This window comes from Egretta garzetta, unplaced genomic scaffold (genome assembly GCF_000687185.1).
Source record: "Egretta garzetta isolate BGI_Z169 unplaced genomic scaffold, ASM68718v1 scaffold329, whole genome shotgun sequence".
NCBI classification, from domain to species: domain Eukaryota; kingdom Metazoa; phylum Chordata; class Aves; order Pelecaniformes; family Ardeidae; genus Egretta; species Egretta garzetta.
Genome location: NW_009269999.1, coordinates 2,464,171 through 2,484,517, shown reverse-complemented (window position 1 = coordinate 2,484,517; position 20,347 = coordinate 2,464,171).

Here is a 20,347-nt window from a genome sequence, read left to right as displayed (position 1 = left end):
TGTCTGCCTTCATAGTTTCAAACTTTTGAGAAAAGGAATTTTTAAGAGAATACAAATATGAAGAAAAGCACTTTGTCAGGCTGTCCTCTACAAGCTGTAGTTCCTGCAGACACTTTGGGTAGAAGGTTAACTTTCAAACTTGAGCTTTGCATGTTTTTATTCATGTCCTTAAAAACACAGCTAGGTTTGGGGGTTTTTTTCCTTCCTTGTCCACTTAATCAGAAAAGGTAATAAAGTAGTAAAACCATGTGGGAATGACCTACAAGCTGTAAACAAAGAGTAACTTTTACCAGAACATTCTCTTATGGAAAAGAAAGAGTGGGTTCTGGGATTACTGACAACTGTAGTGGGCACAGGTCTTAACCTATTGCCTTCCTTTCATGCATGCACAACTTTGAATACTCTATCTGCATCTTTGAATGTTTCTACAAGGAGTTTCCTAATGCTTTCTGGAATTTCTTAGTGTTTCTACATACTTCCAAGAGTTTGTGGGAGATGGTTTTGGCAACCTTTTGCTTCCTCCATGTATTGACTGCTAGTAAAAGACCATCACTACTAGAACACTTCATACTCTGCCATCTGTCTTTTATACTATTAAACCAAAATATTTTAGCTGTAAAACTGCAGTCTGGCTCACAGAATCCAATATAAAAATATCGGCAAAAAACCATAACAATATTGAAGAGAATGTTAGGAGGGAAAGGAAGAGAAAATGCTGGGGGAGGGGTAAGACAAAACCAGAGGAACACAATGAAGAAAAAAGGCACATGAAGAAAAGGAGTCACAAATTACGTATTCCTGGAATGAAGCAATTTTGAGTGAGAACAGCAGTCAGCTGGAGCATCTAAAATCCCAGCAGACAGAGGAGCCTGAGTTTTATTTGCTGGAGTTATTTTTCTCTACTAAAAAGAAAGCAGGAAAGGTGACTTACTGAAACCATGCTGTCATGTTTCCTTCTTTTTAGCTTTCCATCTCCAACTAGCTTTTCCTCTTTTTCTGTCTCCGCAAGTGAATGGGTCATGACTCCTCTGCAGTGACTCCTTTCCTTCTACTTTTTTATAAAAAACCCAAACAAACCCTCATTTTGTGTTGCTGATATCTCAGTAGAGCTTTTGGGATGTTGATAATAATAGCAAAAAAAAAAAAAAAAAAAAAAAAGGAAAAGAACAAAGAAAAACCCAAATGTAGCAGTAATCTAAATAACTGTAGACTTGAGTATCAGACCTCTGGAGTTTGAACACATCGACCATATAGATACAGTTTTGGAGTATGGGTAATGGTCTACATCTAAACTCAAGACTATCAACTGTATCAGAAATGCATTCTTTACTGTAACACAAAGCAGGTAGCAAAACATTAGTAGCAGACTACAGAAAAATTAATTGAGTCCGTCTCTACGAGGAAGCAGTTACTGAGCAGTTTAACATTTTGAAAGGGGGAAAACCCCCTGTCTGTTCCTCTTCTCTGATATTATCTGCTTTTTTATAGTCTGTTTTTAAAACATTTCCGTTCTTTCAAATTTATGGGTTCCATAACTACTCTTTCTATTTGTGACATGTTTTTTTTTTTTCCAAACTATTCTTGTTATATTATCCTGTTTCAGGTGAAGTGTCCTCAATACCGTGGGCCTAGGTTGAGAGATGCATTTCACAGAATCTACATATTAACAGTTCTATTTGCTATTGTGATGATAATTGAGGGACAACTAATTCCAAATTAGTACAAAGAAAAGCTAGAGAAAACTAGAGAAAGAAGAAAGGCATTTTCAGTACCCTTAAACCAAGTGTTGATCTTATTAAGTAGCTTAATAGTTTTATCTTATTTAATGGAAACCTGAAAAAAATGTATTTAACCAAATAGCTGTGCAATCAGGCAGGAACTGCCATCAACTGTAAAGAAAACCAAACAGCTCATTGCTGGGGTTTAGGTTTTATACTGCTGAAAGCTATTGGTAGAGTCCCTTGTTTAAGTTGTGTTATATGAAATTTGGCTTGTGTAGGAGTTGGATCAACTAAATTCTTAGTACTGTTAGAGTGTTTTATATTCAGTATTCTCGCCAGTGCCACAAATGATTGTCGTGTATAATGTCATAGAATCAGAATGGTTTGGGTTAGAAGGGACCTTAAAGATCATTTGGTTCCAACCCCCCTGCCATGCACAGGGACATTTTCCTCTGGATCAGGTTGCTCAAAGCCTCATCCAACCTGGTCTTGAACACTTCCAGGGAGGGGGCATCCACAACTTCTCTGGGCGACCTGTTCCAGTGTCTTACCATCCTCACAGTAAAGAATTTCTTCCTAATAGCTGATCTAAGTCTAAGTTCTTTCAGTTTAAAACCATTACCTCTCATCCTATCACTACACTACCTGATAAGGAGGCCCTCCCCATCTTTCCTGTAGATCCCCCCTAAGTACTGGAAGGCTGCTCTAAGGTCTCCCTGGAGCCTTTTCTTCTCTAGGCTGAACAACCCCAACTCTCAGCCTGTACTCACAGGGGAGGTGCTCCAGTGCATTGATCATCTTCATGGCCCTCATTCCTTAATACATATAATGAAAACATAATTTGAAAATTTGAATGCTGGTCAGGTCCTTCAGTGACTTTCTTCCATGCTTTTTATTGACTAATGGCATTAGTATTAGGAAGTCACACTCTGTCAAAGTTGGTGAAATCACCAACTTTCCTATAAATATGCTAATAATATAATCTTTTCTATTTGATTCTCTTGCATTAGGGTAAGACTACTTTCACTTTGTCAACTAAAAAATGTGATGTAATTTACTAGGGGGTACCACAACACCATTTAGGTGGCATTACAGGGATTTGTGGCATAGAAAAGAAGTGAGAATCCTCTGTCACTCTGCTAAGGAAAATACCTGGAACAGCCAGAACCTGCTGGGAAATTAGTGTACAAAATGTAAATGATACTGGAGACATGAAGCTGGATTAGCAGACTTAAGGGGATTTATAATGAAATAAAGGACAAGAAAGCTAACACCGTAGGGACTTTTTTTTCCCTAAAAAATGAGTGTAGCCACATTTTCTTTTTGCTGATAATACTCATTTGAACATTTCAGTGCTAAGTAAAATATTTTTAATAACATTACAAAGTACCCTTTTTTTCAGAAGATGTATCCAAATAAAATTAATGGCATGGTTATAGTAGTGTTTCTTTGAAATGTTAATTTGATCTCTATCATAATTTGAAGTGTTAATGTTCCTAATGTCTTGGCCAAAATCCAATTGTGGTAATTATGTTAGTGGATCAAATTTCACCTGGCAGATTCCAATGGAAAGAATAGGTTTATTTCTTTCCTGCAGCATTAGCAGGTCCTCTTAGCAGCTGTCATTTATAGCCCAGGAGATCTATTAATCAGAAAAAGTCTTAGTAATATACTGAAGTGGAAAGTGTAATTTAAGGAGTGGAATTTTAATTTTCAGATTATTTTGTGGATTAATGTTATTAATAGAAAAAATACTGTTCAGTAATAAATTACTCTGGTTTTCAGTCTGTATAACAAAGAATTTCTGTATTTTTTTACTAACATGCTCTAGACAGTGAAGTTAGATTAGGCACTCATTTTGCAAGATAGTATATGGCTTACTTCAGTGAGACTAGTTACGAACTCATCTTTCTGGCCTTGTGTCTGGGTCTGTGTACCCAATACAGACCAATGCAGTTTCAGTAGCTATATAGCTAGAATAAGGATTTCACTTCTGAGATAAGATCTGAGTTATGTTCTGTGGCATGAAGCTCTTCCTTCTGTCTTCTGCTGTTTGGTTCCTCTGATAGTAACTTTGTTAGTCTTTTTTTTCTTTTTTTTTTTTTTTTTTTTTACAGACTGATAAACTGAGGTGTCAGCCGCAGGCAATTTATTCTGAGTGATTCCATATGTATGGCATTATAAGATAGAAAAGCAAATTTCTATCAGCTGGTGAGTGAGCCAAGTAGGAAAGGCATCCCACTGGACCTGTTGTTTGCAAACAGAAAAGGACTGGTGGGTGATGTGACTGTTGAAGGCCATCTTGGGCATCATGATCATGCAATGATAGAGTTTTTGATTCTTGGAGAAGTAAGGAGGGAGGTCAGTAGAACTGCTACTTTGGACTTTCAGAGGGCAGATTTTGGCCTGATTAGGAGCCTGGTTGCCCTTCCCTTGAAAGGAGTTCAGGAAAGCTGGACATTCTTCAAGAAGGAAATCTTAAATGTGCAGGAGCAGGCCATCACCATGTGCGAAAGATGAGCCTGTGGGGGAGGAGACTGGCCTGGCTGAATAGGGAGCTTTGGCTGGAACTTAGAACAAAAAGGAGAGTTTATGAGCTTTGGAAGAAGGGGTAGGAAACTCAGGAGGACTACAAGGATGTCATGAGGTTATGCAGGGAGAAAGCCCAACTTTAACTTAATCTGGCTACTGCTATGAAAGACAGTAAAAAATGTTTCTACAAATACATTAGCAACAAAAGGAGGGCAAAGGAGAATCTCTATCCTTTATTAGATGCAGGGGGAAACATAGTGACAAAGGATGAGGAAAAGGCTGAAGTACTTAATGCCTTCTTTGCCTCAGTCTTTAATAGTCAGACTAGTTGTTCTCGTGGTACCCAGTCCCCTGAGCTGGAAGACAGGGACGGAGAGCAGAATGAAGCCCCCCATAATCCAAGAGCAACCTGCTACACAACTTGGTGGCACTGGTGAGGCCACACCTCAGTGATCAGTTCTTGGCCCCTCACTACAAGAAAGACATGGAGGTGCTGGAGCATGTCTAGAGAAGGGCAACAAAGCTGGTGAAGGGCCTGGAGCACAAGTCTTATGAGTAGTGGCTGAGGGGACTGGCGTTGTTCATCCTGGAGAAGAGGAGGCTGAGGGGAGACCTTATCGCTCTCTACAACTACCTTGAAAAGAGGTTGTAGTGAGGTGGGTGTTCCTCTCTTCTCCCAAGTAACTAAGGAGAGGTATTTAAAAGATGTGTAAATTGTAGTGCTCAGGGACATGGTTTAGTGGTGGGATGGCAGGGTTGGGTTAATGGTTGGACTTGATCATCTTAGAGGTCTTTTCCAACCTAAACAATTCTGTTTGTATGATTCTATAAATTAATATTGTTTCGTAGGACAATCCATGTAGTTCTTTCTAGCAATGTAGAAGATCCCTGTCTTTAACCTCAGAAATATAGAGGCCAATCACATAAACCAAGACCTCCAGAATTCAGGGAAGCTATTGAATAGATGACAAGAACCTGTGTTTTTTAAGACACATTTTTTTGTTTTTAGCGAATCACAGCAGCTTTTTGGAGGTGCTAGAAGGCTGAGGTTGTGTTGCTGCTTTGTTTTTCTTTTAATGATAATGCATTTTTTGAGTATCACTGAGTTTAAGGGAAAATTACTTTGTTGTAGCATCTGTGGTAGAGTCAGTACATGGCAACAAGGATTTTAGTCTCCTGTGCTGCATTAAATGCAACTTGACAGCATTTAAAAAAAAAACAAACAACTGTGGTAGTTAGTATTTATAGCTGTGATGGAAAACTAAATGCACAAGATCTCAGCAAGTAGCTTTGGAGGAACAGGTTGAATCCTATTCATATGAGAATGAGTTATATGTGAGCAGGAATTGCCATCTCTCTCACCACTGACTGTACGTTACGTGGGAATTCCAGGGTTACTCTGGGGCCTTCCCAGGTGGAATGACAAGGAGCTATTCTTTTGTACAGCTTGATGTACTCTAGCCTATAGAGAATTTAATTCAAATCACTGGTTATTGTTCTTTTGAGCATGAACAACAGGAAAAGAATTTTTGTGAATTTTGTTTAGTGCTTTGGCTTCCTTTTAGATCACTACTGTGTGCCACTTTATCCTCCAGAACAGAACTTAATTGGCACATAGTGATGGAGGCAGTGCTGCTGGCTCTCATAATTTATTGGTTTTTGTGACTCACTGTATTTAGGGGTTTTCTTCAGATGCCAAATTCTAGATTTGTGAAATTGCATGAGAATCATAACAGGAAGTTGAAATAAAAGCAAGTTTCAAATTCTCTTGGTTGCAGACATGAGCTTGATAGCTGAAAGCAAGTAAGCCCAAAATTTAGCTATTTTAAAAAATCTCCTGATTATTAAAACAACTTCCTGATTGTTTTAGAACTTGACTGATGAACGCTCAAGTTGACACCAGAGTACATGTGCTTTTTTTGCTGTCCTGTGTGAGTGATGAATTCTGCCTGAAGGTACTGTGTATATAAACCTTTGGTCCAAGCCAGTGCTTAGAAAACACATTGCCAGATGTATTTAAAGTATCTTTTTCTCTTTAATAAACAAACAACTCTAAGCATAATAGAGTTCCTCTCTTTTGCACTTTTCTGCTCCAGCTGCATTGTGACCTTCTTCTTAATGCTTGCAATGCGGTGACTGTACAAGAGCTTATTATTTCATAACCTTCTGAGTACTGAGTTTTGGATTGTTTTTTAATTAGCATTTTAATTGCTCATCAAAGTAATTGAAAACTGTGTTGGAAAAATGGCACATTTACTAATCCCTTTGGTACCAGTCAACACCAAGCTTTTCCCAAGGTCAAATGTATGCCTGTGATAGTGGGAACTTTCTTTGCTGGCGTGATGCTGAAGACTTTGTGGGTAGAGATGTTATTACCATGCCTTGCAATCTGCCTCTGTGCTGGGGTTGGGGAACAGAGATGTATTATTCTGTGCACAGCTACTTGTGCAAAATTTCCTCTGAGAAGATGCATTACCTTATCGCTTATCAAAGCCAGACTTCACTTGTTGTAAGCATACAAGATGAGTCTTAACTGGTTGATGCTGGTAGGGAAACTTTAATTTATGTCAGTGCTCTTGGATAGTGGGTGCGCTCAGTGACGCCCCTCCCACTGCTAACATATGATCACTGGAATCTAAGCTAAGGCTCAGTTCCTGGAACTGTCTAGAGAAGACATTGAACAGGCAAGGATTCAAGTAGACTGGGTCATATTAAGCTGGAAGCTATACTAAAAGGATATGAAATAATTGTTTAGATATTGTTTAAACAAGCTGCCTGAGCCCTCACTAATTTTTACAGGAAGTAATGAAATGACCTTACTAATCGGTTTGTCTTACCTTCCTTTTAACATGCTTTGGAAAATCCTGCTCATTGTCTTCTCTCCTCAAGTTTTATGTTTTACCTTGCAGTGAACTTACCCTTCTTCAGCTACAAGATCCCTGCTGGGAGGATTCTAGCTGTCTCTCGACAGGGAGCTCAGTAAGAATATTGAAATGTTAGGTTTATCTATTTTCACTTCAAATTTATAGTTTCAGATAATTCATGTACTGTCTTGGGACTTATTTTCCTATCATACTTGTGCAAGGACAACCGTGCTTATTGTTCTATGGTCTAAAAATTGGTGCTGGAAAAGTAAGAAATGTAAGACGAACCCATCGTCTTCTGTGAATGTCTCTTTTCTGCTTAATCTCCCCAAATTTCTTAATAATAAGTACTTGACAGTGCTCTGTTGAAGCTGGTGGAAAAGTTTGCTTTTGTTCATTCCTTGTAAGGAGGATTTGGGCATTGCAGTCTTTATAAACTATATTATGTGTCTTCATGCAGTACAAGGCAATGCAATTCACAAGTTTTGTAAATGGTTTCATAGGATTTTTTTCTAGTTTTTTACTAAAAATATTTCATTTTGAAGTGTGTTAATACCCATAAAGTTTCTCTGAGGAATTAAAATGGAATGAAATGGAACAAAAGCTTTTTGTTTCAGAAATAGATATTTGTTCAAATTTATGTTGTATTCTAGGTAATTGTTTTATATCACCTTTTTGGTTTTGCAGTACTTGTGGTTTGTTGCGTAGCAGAGTTGCATAACAATATTAGAAATCATCTGCGGAACAAATTCCAGGTCTTGGCCAACTCAGCTTGCTTTCCTCCAGTCCAGCTCCTTTTTGTGAGCTGAAGGTGGAGTATTGGTTCTTTAACCTGTAGAGTTTTTAATGTATGAAAAAATTGCTTAGATAAATCGTGTACTTGAAAGTATTGTCCTTTCAGTGACAATTTATTCTTATTTTCAGAGCTATTAACCAGTTACAATGCTTGCTAATGTTAGTGAATGTTTTTCTAAGCCTGTATATCTCATGTTAAGAGTCTATTTTTACATCCATTCTAAGAGATAGGCCTTAATAGTTTCAGTCAACCAGTGGAGTGGTTGACTCCACAACTGAAGTGGAGGTATACTGCAGATTGAGCAAGAGGGAAGAAAAAAAAAATAATCATTGCTCTAACTTTGATGAACCTTCAAAAAGCTCTTCTGGGTATAATAACGGTCACAGAACATCTGAAGTCTTAGGAAAAGCATATTTTACTTTGTGCTCATTGGTAAATGAGGATTAATTGCTAGCTGAGCTTGCAGTTGATATGTAATTGGCTCATTGTCACTGAACAGGCTTAAGAGGGAAAGCTACACTGGTTATTGCTTTGGAAGTTAAAAAAGGAAGTCTCTGCTATGTTTGAAATGAAAATAAAACAGCTAGAGATTGACCCATTGAAACACTTCATACTTTTCATTGCTAGCAGGAGATCCTCAGTGAAGCAGATCAAATGTAATTATCGAGAGAACATAAAGGAAACATCTTTTTTTTTGCCCTGTTGTAATGAGGACAGCTCAGCAGGATTGGTCCTGAGTGTGCTGGATTCTGACTGGTGTACAGGCTTGTATGCTGCAGAGTTAGCAGGGGTCTTAGTCGTTTAATTACATGGAGTTATTTTTGCTTTTGCAAGCACTAGTAACTTTCTTTTAAAAAGAGGTAAGAGCTTGCAATACTTAATGCATACTTCATATCCTGAAGGTGCTTTACAATTATTAAGCAATTAGTGTGAATGCCACGTGGGTGTACTTCTGTCCCTTCATATGTATGTTGTAGTGATGGATATAACCTAAACCCAAATATGTTCATTTACAGATGAAGAAACAAACCAAGATGATTTCTTTTGGTGTGTCTGAAATCAGGTTCAGAGACTTTAAAGTTGTTTTCCACGTGATAGCTAATCAGTGACAAATTTGGAAATATGGCTTGCTAGTGAACTCCTGATCCTTTTGGACTGGATGAGGGTTTCTTAAGTCCCATACTAATGTCTGTCCCCTGAGTCCTGGCTTCCAGTTCTTGTACCCATCTTCTTTTATGAGTAGGAATTTGAACATCATTTAAACCGTGAGAAATGAAAGGATATTTGCCCTTCTTTGGTTTAGGTGAGAATGTTCTATTCTTAAAGGTATGTTAGTTTAGTCTCTGAGAAGTCTCCTATACCTAAAGAGAACAAAGAGGATCTTTCAGCCCGTGACTGTGAACAGAAACCTGATGGAAGAGGTCTGAGTTGTTCTCTAATGAACTATCTTGCTCACTGTGGGCTACATAGGGACCCAAGGGAGACTATTCTCCTAACTTTACTATCTAATTTTAGGCAACGTAGATATGCTCTCCTAACTGTCTTTCTGAAAATCCAACTATGAGTTTCTTATGAGAAAGACCTTCAGCAATGAACGCCTATATACATAAAAGACTATGATTTTATATATGAAAATAGTGAGCAATATATGCCAAGAATATATAAATAACATGTCAAAACAAAGCGATCTTGCAGTACAGTTAATAACTTTTCTTAGTGATCACATCTTGACATTGATTCTTTTTGATACAAACCACCACTGAGGCTGCAAAGGGTTTATTAGTGACTGCAAAAATAAACATCCATATTTTACATTTGTATATTCTCATTAGGTTTCTCAATGTGTAATATATTTATCCACAAACAGCCCTTTGAAGTTACAAACAACTTTGAATTATCCTTCCAATGGGAAATACCAGAAAATTGGCATTGTTTTGTTTCAGTTCCAGGTTGAATGAAAGCTGAATTTTTGGTTTCTTAAAGAATTTTTTTTATAATACCAAAAGATGTTACTTTGTGCATACAGCTCAAATATCTATAATGTCATAGATTGAAACAAAGGAGATATTAAGGACTAATGTTTACTTCATCAAAACAATATTTTAACATTATTGAAATTAAATGGGAATATGTAGTAATTAATTTTGACATTGCTCTGTATGAAATTCTGCCCACAATAATGCATTCCTCCAAGATGCTGAATTTTCTGATGGAAACCCACTTTGTTAGTTTTCACCGATTCGTATAGGAAAGTGCTGTTCTCAGACGTGTACTTAATTTTTACTAAATAATTTCTCCCTGAACGCATGGGGCGTTACATATTAAAATGTATTATTGATTACAATCTTAATTTTTCTCCCTTTGCCTAAAAACCATCTTGGATCAAATGTGGCTGAGTGATAGAATATTCTCTCCTAATCTGCATAGTCTTACACTTTGCACATCACTGCAATATCCATGTGCCTTAAGTAGTAGTGACTAACATCTGTCACAGATGTCCTCAGGCAGAAAAGTATGAAACATCTTTTTTTTTTTTTGAAGGATGTTTCCCTGCTGTCTTCTCTGGTTTTGCTTATAAGCAGAAGGCAGGACACAGCTATGAGTTGGAACGTTTCATAGCATGTGAATTTTGGGCTTTTTGGCATGTAGGGTGGTAGAGATTTACGGTTTATTTGAGGATTTTTATTTTTTTTTTTTGATCATAACTAATATATGGAGAAAAGTTTAAGAAAAGGATACCAATGTTCTGGTACTCATACTTTAATTAGTACTGTAATCACGGGACTGTTGCCTATTCTGGAGTAAATATTCTCTCTTTTTTCCACTCAACCCCCCCCAAAATATGTCATTATTTCAGCAGAGAATGATTTTTTGTTTGGTGGTTTTTTTTTTAGGTTGGTTTTGTTTTGTTTTGTTTTTTTACCTTTTATTTCTTAGGGTGGGAAAACAGGTAGATTTTTTAGGTTGGTTTTGTTTTGTTTTTTTTTTTATCTTTTATTTCTTAGGGTGGGAAAACAGGTAGGTCTGCTCACCCAAACCTCAAGTGCTCCAGTATTCAGCTGTTAAAAGGATTGGTTTGATTGTTAAGTCAACCTGACTGCACTTTAAACCAACTATACGTGCTTTGCTTTCCTGCATACTCCCTTCCTTTAAGTATTGGAGGGATAGGGAGGGGCTGGACACAGGCACCCTCCTGACAGGTAGTAGAAGTTAGCATTTGACTCTTAGGGTTAAGGTTGGCACAAAAATGTTTGTATTAGTGGGGAGATCTAATTTTATGTGCCTTAAAACCAAGGATGACACCCTAAAGAGAGTGTGTGGAAACTGATACCTTCTATGTATTAAAATAATGCAATAGAGTTAAATAGATAACAAAACTGTTGAGTTGGGAATATTTTTTAAAATTAAATTTCTTTATTTACCCTTTGTTATTCTGATAATTTGATCTGCCCTTTTGATACATACAGCAGTTCGGGTATTCCTGTCAATGTTTCCTGAGTAATTAGAGTTGGTGCCTCTGAGGCAGGGTGACTTACTGGGAGCAGCAATGTTAGGGGAAGTGTGAGACGCTGCTGTCCATGATGTAGTTGTATTGCATAGAGAGTTTTACTCTTCAACTTTCTTGCATTCCCTCATCACCCTCAAAACAGTTAATTTCCTGATTCTATGTATTTTTCTGGGTTTTGATTTATGCTATTTATGAAATGCTTTACACTTATTAAATACTTGATGCTTTTTTTTCCCTTATAACATCTTTGTTTGACAGTCCTTTCATTGAAGCAGAAGATTAAGTGATAAAGCAAGGACAAAATAAATGCACCAAGATTTCTCAGGTTCATTTTATCATCTGATGACTGCAGAAAATGTTTTCAGCAATGGGGAGATGACTGAAATCATCCTGGCCACGTTTGGATTGCAAAAGGAGAGACTAGTGTGCTGTTGATTTTCCATCAGGAGGAGGTAGTAGTGCATAGACAGGAAAAGAGCAGCAGGATCCTTCAATGGCATTCAAACCTTAACAGCTAGGGAAGCATAATTTCAGGATATTTGAGCACGTTTAGCAGGCAGTGTAGACACAGCCTTTATGTGCCTCAGTCTCCAGACAGAATAAAGGCACTAAACCAGTAAATATATTAAATGGTATTCAGACTTGATTTGTTAAATGGGAACATCTTCCTCTCTGTCTCATCCTCACTGTCTTCAGTGTAAGTAAACTGTAATAATCCCAGAGAAAATGAAAAGGAAAGAATGAAAAAAAGGGAAGATATATTCTAGACCATAGCCATTTTGCCTGTGTGTCCATCTTTTCTTGGACAGCTAATAGGGAGGGATGGAGTTAGAAAAATTATTTTCCTTTTCAACAATAATCACAAAATAAGAAATTTTATATTGTTCTTTGGTTTTCTGCAAAATGAGGCATTTTCCTTTTCCAGAGACTGGGAGAAACAAAACAGTTTTACATGATTTTGCGTTTCCTCCTGGCTGATCTTTTATGTTTTTTCTTCTCTGACTCATGCCAAGAGCTATTTCAGCTTGACATATTGTAAGTGCATTTTCTGTCTATAATGAAATGGAGAAATGTGAATGATGGATGTGCAGTAGGCTTGCTCACTCCTGTGTGCCTTGCTATTGATAAGTAAGCTTAGGTAGCCACAAATGAACTTGTATTTACTTCAAAGCCATCTGGGCTCCCTTCATTCAAGTTGTCCGTAGCACCGTGGGTGTCCTCTAGTCCTTGCAGTGATTCATACCTCTTGCTACAGAAGATTTCCACTTTCCACTTTACCTCGCTCCTTTTAAATAAATGAAATAAAATAGGTCACTTCTTTACATGGCATCTTTTAAACGTATGATCTTTCCTCCTCCATAGACAGCTAGAACTCTCCTCTGTAGCTTATTAACTTTAAGTTTAAGAGCATGCATTAATGATTTCATTTGATTTCTGTAGTACTATCGTGTTTTAACCCCAGTTGGCAACTAAGTACCACACAGCTGCTTGCTCACCCTCCCCTCCCTCCCAATGGGATGGGGGAGAGAATTGGAAAAAAAAGTAAGGCCCTTGGATCGAGATTAAGACAGTTTAATAAAGCAGCAGAGGAAAATAAGAATAATAACAATGATAATAATGATGATAAAAGAATGTACAAACCAAGTGATGCACAATGCAATTGCTGACCACCTGCTGACTGATGCCCAGCTCATCCCAGAGCAGCAATCTCTCCTCCCAAGCCCACTCCCCCCCAGTGTATATACTGAGCATGGTGCCCTGTGGTCTGGAATAGCCCTTGGGCCAGTTGGGGTCAGCTGTCCTGGCTGTGCCCCCTCCCAGCTTCTTGTGCCCCTGGCAGAGCAGGGGAAGCTGAAAAGTCCTTGACCAGTCTAAGCACTACTTAGCAGCAACTGAAACATCAGTGAGTTATTAACATTCTTGTCATACTAAATTCAAAACACAGCACTATACCAGGCACTAGGAGGAAAATTAACTCTATCCTAACTGAAACCAGGAGACAAAATAAATGCACCAAGATTTCTCAGGTTCATTTTATCATCTGATGACTGCAGAAAATGTTTTCAGCAATGGGGAGATGACTGAAATCATCCTGGCCACGTTTGGATTGCAAAAGGAGAGACTAGTGTGCTGTTGATTTTCCATCAGGAGGAGGTAGTAGTGCATAGACAGGAAAAGAGCAGCAGGATCCTTCAATGGCATTCAAACCTTAACAGCTAGGGAAGCATAATTTCAGGATATTTGAGCACGTTTAGCAGGCAGTGTAGACACAGCCTTTATGTGCCTCAGTCTCCAGACAGAATAAAGGCACTAAACCAGTAAATATATTAAATGGTATTCAGACTTGATTTGTTAAATGGGAACATCTTCCTCTCTGTCTCATCCTCAGTGTCTTCAGTGTAAGTAAACTGTAATAATCCCAGAGAAAATGAAAAGGAAAGAATGAAAAAAAGGGAAGATATATTCTAGACCATAGCCATTTTGCCTGTGTGTCCATCTTTTCTTGGACAGCTAATAGGGAGGGATGGAGTTAGAAAAATTATTTTCCTTTTCAACAATAATCACAAAATAAGAAATTTTATATTGTTCTTTGGTTTTCTGCAAAATGAGGCATTTTCCTTTTCCAGAGACTGGGAGAAACAAACCAGTTTTACATGATTTTGCGTTTCCTCCTGGCTGATCTTTTATGTTTTTTCTTCTCTGACTCATGCCAAGAGCTATTTCAGCTTGACATATTGTAAGTGCATTTTCTGTCTATAATGAAATGGAGAAATGTGAATGATGGATGTGCAGTAGGCTTGCTCACTCCTGTGTGCCTTGCTATTGATAAGTAAGCTTAGGTAGCCACAAATGAACTTGTATTTACTTCAAAGCCATCTGGGCTCCCTTCATTCAAGTTGTCCGTAGCACCGTGGGTGTCCTCTAGTCCTTGCAGTGATTCATACCTCTTGCTACAGAAGATTTCCACTTTCCACTTTACCTCGCTCCTTTTAAATAAATGAAATAAAATAGGTCACTTCTTTACATGGCATCTTTTAAACGTATGATCTTTCCTTCTCCATAGACAGCTAGAACTCTCCTCTGTAGCTTATTAACTTTAAGTTTAAGAGCATGCATTAATGATTTCATTTGATTTCTGTAGTACTATCGTGTTTTAACCCCAGTTGGCAACTAAGTACCACACAGCTGCTTGCTCACCCTCCCCTCCCTCCCAATGGGATGGGGGAGAGAATTGGAAAAAAAAGTAAGGCCCTTGGATCGAGATTAAGACAGTTTAATAAAGCAGCAGAGGAAAATAAGAATAATAACAATGATAATAATGATGATAAAAGAATGTACAAACCAAGTGATGCACAATGCAATTGCTGACCACCTGCTGACTGATGCCCAGCTCATCCCAGAGCAGCAATCTCTCCTCCCAAGCCCACTCCCCCCCAGTTTATATACTGAGCATGGTGCCCTGTGGTCTGGAATAGCCCTTGGGCCAAGTTGGGGTCAGCTGTCCTGGCTGTGCCCCCTCCCAGCTTCTTGTGCACCTGGCAGAGCAGGGGAAGCTGAAAAGTCCTTGACCAGTCTAAGCACTACTTAGCAGCAACTGAAACATCAGTGAGTTATTAACATTCTTGTCATACTAAATTCAAAACACAGCACTATACCAGGCACTAGGAGGAAAATTAACTCTATCCTAACTGAAACCAGGACAATTATACACATACTCATATTACTGTAGCCAGATTCTAACCTGTTGGGCCTCAGTTTTCCAACTGTATAATGAGAACGGTATTTCCTTACACCATAAAGATTGTTTTGTAGCCTTGCCAATTAATATCAGTAAGATTTCCCATAGTGAAGGTCAGTTGCTGACAGAGCATGAGTTAAAGCTAAAGCTTGTTTGCTTCTCCATGGAGAATGTCTTTATGATTTTATATTATGCATTTCCTATGTCCTCAGCGATTCATTGGATTTTTTATTCACAGTTAAGTGTCCTCTGCCACCATTATATGGCATTTTAACTTTGAGTTCATTATCTGGCTCCTGTTAGAGGAGGCTGGCAAGAAGGTTATGAACGCTATCATCCCACTCCTAACAAATGGTTGTTCAGTTCGGGTGGTAGATTTGTCATTTGATACCAGCAGGATCTGGTCTCTCATTAAACTTTCAGATGTGTGTGAGATTCTTATTGCACGAGATGAAAGTGAGACTGACTGAAGAGTTACTCTACCTTACCTCTCCCTTTGCTTCGGCTAATTAATTTCAAAGTGTTTTAAGGTCTGACACAACTTCTAAATGCTTGAATTAGACAACTCTTTTTTTTTTTTCTGTATTTGAGATTAATTTTGCATTTGTGAAATCAGTCAGGACAAGTAAATCTCAGTCATGTCAAGGAAATAGAAATATTCCCATGACCTATGCTTTCTCTGGGTACAGGCTTATTTCCTGCTTGCTTATCAGTGTAGGGAGCTAAGAGGTGTGCTGGTGCATCAAAGGGGATATTGGGAAATCACAAACTGACTTGTGAGATCTATAGATTCTGTGGCATGCAAGTGGAAAACCCCAGTCATGTTCCTGTGCATTCAGCAGAAATCTTTTTTTTTTTAAATAAACAACACAATACCTCAAAAGACGCCGAGAGAGAGAGAAAATTAAAAAAAAAAAAAAAAAAGTTAAAAAAGGCTTATCTGTTATTTTATTTTGGGACACAAAGTGCTATTATCCTTAACAGTGATGGTCAGACCTGACAGAGTTACTACCTGGAGATGTTACTACTTGAACCTTGGTTCATGCACTAATGTTCATTTTAGCAATCATTAGATCTGAAAAAATACATTGAGCAAGACAGCCAGAAGTTCTTCATACATTCAGCTGGACCCAGTCTTTAAACTAAGAATGTTGGGTGCTAGTTATTTTACATGGCTGCTGCATTTTTAAGAGAAATTAGCAATCTACAGTGCCCAGTAGGAGTAATGAAGACTTTTGGTTTATAGTCTTACATTCCTCTACTCCTCCTGCAGTAGCTACAGGAATTTGAAATCTTTTAAAGGGTCTAATTGCTTTGTGCTTTTACTTTCTATTACAGATAATAATTTAGATGTGATGGGTAGAAAATTAGCCTTCAGAAGCTGAATAGTGGAAATTGAATGGGCAAATAGATACAGACTACCTGGCACTCAGTAAATTCTCAGTTTCTTATTTCTAGTCTTGACAGTGTTTTCAGCCAACGGCTGTGGAAAGAACACAGTAAATCTAAAGCTGTATAATCCATTGTTTTTGCTACAGTATTGATTATTTTTTAAACCTACAAGCAGCTTGAATCTTGAGCACCAAGATTATCTTTTCTCTTTACAGTAATTAGCAGTATCTTGTCAATTCAGCTGTGAGATACTAACTGCTTAGGAATGATCTTATCACCTTGAAAACTACAAATATTTAAAATCAAATGTGAGAATGTCCATAACATGGTTTTAAGTGGAGAAACAAATTTGAAATAAGACCTGGTTTAAATTGAAGATGCTGCTTATTCGTAGGTTTAAAACAGACTTAATAAGTTATTAATGAAATGTGTGTTTTCGATCACTCTTCTCTGACCTTTAAAGTGGATCATTGCCTTTCTTCTTTCTTGCTGAGAATCTTAGAATTCAGCACAAAAAATCATGTCAGGACTCTTAAAATATTAAAAATCTGACCATGTTTACACTTTTCTGTAGGATTATCTCATAACATTTACACAGAATTATGACCTGTTTAAGATTATAGTGATGTCTTTATTGACCCGAATCTTAAAGAACACCTTGTTTTCCTGTCAAGTGAATTTTAAGGTTATAAAAACTTAGCAGCCTCTACAGGTGCTTCAGTAAACATCTTAGCTTGGATATTAGGCATCCACATTTTGATGGAGAGTTGATGAAAAGAAGAATAGTGCCCACTCTGTCATAAGAAGCTGTTTCAGTTCTGCCTTGGATCTCTACAGGTCAGAACCTGGAAATGCAAGTTTGCTTTGCCTCGGTCCCCTTCTCTTTGGATCACATTTTCTTTACTACCTTCCTCTGGAGATATAGTACAAAGATTTGGGGGGTTATTTATTTATTTATTTTAATACCTGAATGTTTTAGGAAGCACATCAGCTAGATGCTTTTAAAAAATAGAATGCAGCTTGGTGTGAAGTGCAAGCAAAAGTGAAGTTTAGCAACAGTTTAAAAGCACGCTCCATCAAAGAGGCAGGCACTGTTGCCTGTAGCAACAGAATAACTGCATCAAATGCATTACAAATAAACAACCACATGGTGTTTTCATCTACTATCGGAACTGCTGATAACAGAGGAAGGTCTCCCCAAAGACACAGTACTGTAATTAGAGTTAATAATAATAATTGAACATATACAAAAGGAAAATTCACAGTGGTTTCAAGGAAGTTTAGTCGTCTTAACTTGTTTATGTGTCTAAGGGCCTAATGTTGCATGAGTACTCATAAATAGAGTATGCCAAAATGCAAGGGTTTTTTTCTCTGCTAGAATGTTTGTTCTGATTTCCAGGGCTTTAGACTAGACTATTAGAGGTTAATAAAAGGAATCATGTGGTAGGTGTGAAGATTTAGATTCTCAGTGTGTGTGGAACTGGTATATGGGTAATATATGCATTCCATATATATTTGTAGTGCATACTGTACACTTAGTATAATTTTGAGCTTTAAGAGGGTAATTTCAGTATTGGCTATTTTCACTGGGAAACTAACTGGACAAGAGAGATAAGGGATTTATGTTCAGTTTTACTTGGTTGCATTACAGAATATCATTGTATCAATCTTATTTTTAGACCTGCATAAGGCTGTTTACTTCATTTCAATAATTCTATGAGAAAATATAAAACAAAGGAAAGCAAAATAGTTCCATTAACTTCATAAACAATTAATAAGCTATTAGGAAGCTTTCACATATTACATGTGAAGTAAATACTTTTAATCTAATAGTGTCTTAGCATATTTCTACCTGTGTAACAAAATGCAGTTATTTTACCCATAAGAGGAGGTGACATTCGTTTTATAGTTTGAGCTGCCTGGTAATTCCAGGGAAGATGAAGGATCCTACAGTCCTACGCAGGAGTCTGTTTTCTCACATAGTGGGTGAAAACATGCTAACACATCTGCACTTATGGTCCTGTCTCTCAGGATGCTCCACAGGAACAGAAATGTGCTTTTATAACAGTCTGAAGATTCTCTGTCTTAATGATTCACAAAAGGACAAAGGATGCTTAAGTGCAGTTGCAAAATGTTTGTGGTGTTCACCCTTTGCTGTCTGGTTCATTGAACAACTGTGATGTTTCTGCTGTCGTGGAGAGAGTTTCTCCGGGGGTTAGGATGCTAGCCAGGGTATTACTGATACCCAAGTAAATTTTCTGCTCTGTCTCAGACAGATAACAGCCTATCTGTGTGAAATCTGCAGACCTTTTGACAGCTGCTCTGTGAGCCTGAAGAGTTCACTTCTACATGACAGTACTCTGGAAGAGACTTGGAAGGACCAAGAGTGGTACCTCACTGATAGCAGGTGAATTGCTCTGTAACGCTTACATGTCAGTGATATTGAGGCCCTTGCCTACTGCCTATCCTGGGAGTTGAAAAGAATGCAATAGTAGAAATACAATTAAATTCTTGCTGTCCCTCTGTTGCCTGTAATTTAGAGAAAAAAAAACCTCTCCAGGTGATATTAAGCAAATACATTTAATCAATATTGTATGGTACTTAGATTATGTATTAATGCATTAGTATCTCTTGGTTCAAAGTTTCTGGAGTAATTTTTTTAGTGTTTTCCAAAGGTCTGTACTTCAGTGCTGAAAGCCTTACATTTCAACGCTGCTGATAATTAATGAAAAAAATACCACACTGGGTTGAAACCACCATTTTTTGGTTATGGATTTGGTTTTGGGTTACAGTAGAGATACCTGGGGTAGATCTTAATGGGGAAGTTGTGTGTCTGGGAACAAGGGAAGTGAATTCCAGCTCCATACTACATTTCTTTGGCTAGATTGTTTTCATGTCCTGGACCATGTCATTCAAAACTAGCATGCTTCTTTAGTGACGACTTTGGTATGATTGCATGTTGGTAGATGTGACTTGGAAAAAGTGTATGGATTAGAATCACAAGATAAATCTTTTTGTTGTTTATGAAAGCATGTGTGTCTTATCTAGATTTTTGAGTAAAGTCCTAATTTGAGCTACTTCTTGCAGTGTGCATGGTGTCTGCAAGTAATTGTCTGCTCATACTTTCTGTGGAAGAGCTATGAATGGCGTAAAGAATTGGCAATTTGCTCGAGCCTTGCTTCCTTATTTTTATGAATGGGTTGGTACTTCGGCTGCCCCACTGGCAGAATACCTCCAGGTTGATTTTTTGTTTATTGCGTTGCTATTTACGGTGTGCTTATAGAGCAACTCAAAAAGAGGTGGTTCTTGATGCCTGAATGTAATAACATACCTTATAAAAGAAACAGGAGCAGTTAATTTTGCTGATTGATTAAATACATATTATTAAATGTCTTTTAAGGTAAATTTTTCTGAAGAGCTATTAAATGATGTAGCTGAATGCCAAATTTTGAAAGCACAAGCCTCTCCGGCGTACTCACAGGATCTCTGATCTTTTCATTATATTTTAAGGCCTCTTGAAGTGACAAGTTTGATATGAAAAAATAACGTACAATCACAAAATAACTGCATGTTATGTTTTCCAAAGCACTGAGGTAGCTACACAATAATTACTTCTGGAGCTATTAAATGAAAACGCACAGCAGTATTCAGGAATATGTGATTACTCAGAGGATTTCTTTATTAAATCTCTAACTTGTATTAAACAATTGGTGCCCCCCTCCCTCTCTTTATGCAACACCTTGTGCTTGATGATATTAAACTCTTTTCCAAATTTGGTTAAATTAATCCCTGGGG